The sequence below is a fragment of the Arachis duranensis genome, chromosome 9 (genome assembly GCF_000817695.3).
Source record: "Arachis duranensis cultivar V14167 chromosome 9, aradu.V14167.gnm2.J7QH, whole genome shotgun sequence".
NCBI classification, from domain to species: Eukaryota; Viridiplantae; Streptophyta; class Magnoliopsida; order Fabales; family Fabaceae; genus Arachis; species Arachis duranensis.
The window spans coordinates 81,013,148-81,018,128 of record NC_029780.3 but is presented as its reverse complement, the minus strand read 5'-3'; the positions used below and the strand labels follow the sequence as shown (position 1 = coordinate 81,018,128).

The 4,981-nt window shown below is 34.5% G+C and overlaps 1 non-coding gene across 1 annotated transcript; it reads left to right on the top strand.

The window, feature by feature from the left end:
* The first annotated feature begins 104 nt into the window (after positions 1 to 104).
* LOC127742070 (small nucleolar RNA R71) lies at positions 105 to 208 on the top strand. The gene has a single exon (XR_008003258.1). It is a non-coding gene; the product is annotated as a small nucleolar RNA R71 (small nucleolar RNA).
* The last annotated feature ends 4,773 nt before the right edge of the window (positions 209 to 4,981 follow it).

The window sequence follows — 4,981 nt, the reverse complement described above, 5'->3', positions numbered from 1 at the left end:
TTTTCTTTAGGTGAATGGATCCACCTGCAGAATGGTCCAGTGACATCTTAGAGAACTCAGATAGACCATAATAGAATATATCTATCATGGTCCATTCTGAAAACATGTCAGAAGGACATCTTTTGGTCATCTGCTTGTATCTTTCCCAAGCTTCATAGAGGGATTCACCATCTTTTTGTTTGAAGGTCTGAACATCCACTCTAAGCTTGCTCAGCTTTTGAGGAGGAAAGAACTTAGCCAAGAAGGCCGTGACCAGCTTATCCCAGGAGTCCAAACTATCTTTAGGTTGAGAGTCCAACCATGCTCTAGCTCTGTCTCTTACAGCAAAAGAGAAAAGCATGAGCCTGTAGACTTCAGGATCTACTCCATTAGTCTTAATAGTCTCACAGATCTACAAGAACTCAGTAAAGAATTGGTAGGGATCTTCTGATGGAAGTCTATGTAACTTGCAGTTCTGTTGCATCAGAGCAACTAATTGAGGTTTCAGCTCAAAATTGTTTGCTCCTATGACAGGAATAGAGATGCTTCTTCCATCAAACTTGGACATAGGTGCAGTATAATCACCAAGCATCCTTCTTGCATTATTGTTGTTGGGTTCGGCTGCCATCTCCTTTTCTTGTTCAAAAATTTCAGCAAGGTTGTCTCTGGATTGTTGTAATTTAGCTTCTCTTAGTTTTCTCTTCAGAGTCCTTTTAGGTTCTGGATCAGCTTCAATAAGAATGCATTTTTCCTTGTTCCTGCTCATATGAAAGAGAAGAGAACAGAAAAGGAAGAGGAATCCTCTATGTCATAGTATAGAGATTCCTTTATGTGAGTAGAAGAAGAAGGGAATAAAGAAAGGAGAATCCAAACACAAGGGTGAGGATAGGGACAGAGATTTTGAGATGAAGATAAGTGTTAGTAAATGAATAGGGGCAGTGATTTGAGGTGAAGAGAAGTATTAGTAAATAAATAATTAAATAGAAAGATATGAGAGATGGAGAATTTCGAAAATAAATTTTGAAAAGGGGTTAATGTTTTTCGAAAATTAAGATAAGAAATAAAATTAAAATTAAAATTTAAAATAATTAATTAATTAAAAAGAATTTTTGAAAAAGAGAGAGGTATTTTCAAAAATTAGAGAGAGAAAAGTTGTTAGGTGGTTTTGAAAAAGATAAGAAATAAACAAAAAAGTCAAATATTTGAAAGTCAAATTTGAAAAGATAAAAAGATAAGAAGATATTTTGAAATCAAATTTTTGAAAAAGATAAAATTTTGAAAAAGATATGATAAAAAGATATGATTTAAAAGATATGGTTGGAAAAGATTTAATTTTTAAAATTAAAATTAATTACTTGACTAACAAGAAACTAAAAGATAAGATTCTAGAATTTAAAGATTGAACCTTTCTTAACAAGAAAGTAACAAACTTCAAATTTTTGAATCAATCATATTAATTGTTAGCATAATTTTCGAAAATAAAGATAAAACTAAGAAAAAGATTTTTGAAAACTATTTTGAAGGATTTTCGTAAATTAATAAGAAAAATGAAAAAGATTCAATTTTTGAAAAAGTTTTGAAAAGATAAGATTTTTAAAATTTGAAAATTTGACTTGACTTACAAGAAACAACTAATTTAAAAAATTTTGACTAAGTCAACCCAAATTTTTGAAATTTTGAGAGAAAAAAGGAAAAGATATTTTTTTATTTTTGAATTTTTAATTATGAGAGAGAAAAACATAAAAAATAACTCACAACATGAAAATTATGATTCAAAACACATGATGCATGCAAGAACACTATGAATGTCAAGATGAACACCAAGAACACTTTGAAGATCATGATGAACATCAAGAACATATTTTTGAAAAGTTTTTGATGCAAAAAAAACATCCAAGACACCAAACTTAGAAATTTGCAATGCTTAGACACTATGAATGCACAAATGCATATGAAAAACAACAAAGAACACAAAACAAGAAATTATCAAGATCAAACAAGTAGACTTACCAAGAACAACTTGAAGATCATGAAGAACACTATGAATGCATGGATTTTTCGAAAAATGCAAGAACAATATGAATATGCAATTGACACCAAACTTAAAACATGACACAAGACTCAAACAAGAAACACAAAAATATTTTTGATTTTTATGTTTTTATGATTTTTTTGTATTTTATTTTATATTTTTCGAAAAAACATATAGGAAAAAGGAAGTAATGAATTCAAAGTCCTCAATCAAAATTCCAGGAATCATACCAGGTTAGTCTAAAGCTTGAAGGCCAGCCAAGCTTCAGCATACCATTTTGAAACTCTAGAATTCATTCTTAAAAACTCTGAAGGATTTTTCGAAAATAGTGGGAGAAAATTTTTTGAAAGATTTTTGAAAAAAAAATTTGAAAATAAATGAAAAGAAAATTACCTAATCTGAGCAACAAGATGAACCGTCAGTTGTCCAAACTCGAACATTCCCCGGCAACGGCACCAAAAACTTGGTGGACGAAATTGTGATTCATACTTAAATTGTTGTTCGAAATTGATTCCCCGGTAATGGCCCTAAAAACTTGGTGCTCAATACCATGATCTAAACATAATTTCACAACTTCGCTCAACTAACCAGCAAGTGTACTGGGTCGTCCAAGTAATAAACCTTACGTGAGTAAGGGTCGATCCCACAGAGATTGTTGGTATGAAGCAAGCTATGGTCATCTTGTAAATCTCAGTCAGGCGGATAAAAAATGGTGATAGAGTTTTCGAATAATAATAGTAAATAAACAGAAAATAAAGATAAAAATACTTATGTAGATCATCGATGGGAATTTCAGATAGGCGTATGAAGATGCTGTGCTCCTTCTGAATCTCTGCTTTCCATAGCAAGTTGTATGTAGGGCATCACCGTTGTCAATGGCTACATCCCATCCTCTCAGTGAAAAAAGTCCAAATACTCTGTCACGGCACGACTAATCATCTGTCGGTTCTTGATCATGTTGGAATAAAATCCCTTGATTCTTTTACGTTTGTCATCACGCCCAACAATCGCAAGTTTGAAGCTCGTCACAGTCATTCAATCCCGGAATCCTACTCGGAATACCACAGACAAGGTTTAGACTTTCCAGATTCTCATGAATGCCGCCAACAATTCTAGCTTATACCACGAAGACTCTGATCTCACGGAATTCAAGAGATATGCACCCGGTCTAAGGTAGAACGGAAGTGGTTGTCAGTCACGTGTTCATAGGTGAGAATGATGATGAGTGTCACGGATCATCACATTCATCACGTTGAAGTGCAACGAATATCTTAGAATAGGAATAAATTGAATTGAATAGAAAATGGTAGTAATTGCATTAAAACTTGAGGTATAGCAGAGCTCCACACCCTTAATCTATGGTGTGTAGAAACTCCACCGTTGAAAATACATAAGTGATGAAGGTCCAGGCATGGCCAAATGGCCAGCCCCCAAAACGTGATCACAGGATCAAAAATACAATCCAGGATCCAGGATCGGTCAAAAGACCTTAATACACTAGTAAAAAGTTCTATCTATACTAAACTAGCCACTAGGGTTTACAGAAGTAAGTAATTGATGCAGAAATCCACATCCGGGGCCCACTTGGTCTGTGCTTGGGCTGAGCTTGAGCTTTACACGTGCAGAGGCTTCTTTTGGAGTTGAACACCAAGCTGTAACGTATTTTTGGCGTTAAACTCTAGTTCATGACATGTTTCTGGCGTTTGACTCCAGAATGCAGCATGGAACTGGCGTTGAGCGCCAGTTTATGTCATCTAATCACGAATAAAGTATAGACTATTATATATTGCTGGAAAGCTCTAGATGTCTACTTTCCAACGCCGTTAAGAACGCGCCATTTGGAGTTTTGTAGCTCCAGAAAATCCTTTTATAGTGTAGGGAGGTCAGATTCCAACAGCATCAGCAGTCCTTTGTCAGCCTCCTTATCAGAGTTTTGCTCAGGTCCCTCAATTTCAGCCAGAAATTACCTGAAATCATAGAAAAACACACAAACTCATAGTAAAGTCCAGAAATATGAATTTAGCATAAAAACTAATGAAAACATCCCTAAAAGTAGCTAGATTATACTAAAAACTATCTAAAAACAATGCTAAAAAGCGTATAAATTATCCGCTCATCACAACACCAAACTTAAATTGTTGCTTGTCCCCAAGCAACTGAAAATCAATTAGGACAAAAAGAAGAGAATATACTATAAATCCCAAAATATCAATAAATATTAGTCCTAATTAGATGAGCGGGACTTGTAGCTTTTTGCCTCTAAACAGTTTTGGCATCTCACTTTTTCCTTTGAAGTTTAGAATGATTGACATCTATAGGAACTTAGAATTTCAGATAGTGTTATTGATTCTCCTAGTTAAGTTAGTTAATTCTTGAACACAGCTACTTTTATGAGTCTTGGCCGTGGCCCTAAGCACTTTGTTTTCCAGTATTACCACCGGATACATAAATGCCACAGACACATGACTGCGTGAACCTTTTCAGATTGTGACTCAGCTTTGCCAAAGTCCCCAATTAGAGGTGTCCAGAGCTCTTATGCACACTCTTTTTGCTTTGGATCATGACTTTAACCACTCAGTCTCAAGCTTTTCACTTGGACCTCCATGCCACAAGCACATGGTTAGGGACAGCTTAATTTAGCTGCTTAGGCCTGGATTTTATTTCCTTGGGCCCTCCTATCCATTGATGCTCAAAGCCTTGGATCCTTTTTACCTTTGCCTTTTGGTTTTAAGGGATATTGGCTTTTTCTGCTTGCTTTTTCTTTTTCTTTCTATTATTATTTTTTTCGTCTCTTTTTTTTTCGCAAGCTTTTGCTTTTTCACTGCTTTTTCTTGCTTCAAGAATCAATTTTCTTGATTTTTTAGATTGTCAATAACATTCTCTTTGTTCATCATTCTTTCAAGAGCCAACAATTTTAACATTCATAAACAACAAGATAAAAAATATGCACTGTTCAAGCATTCATTCAGA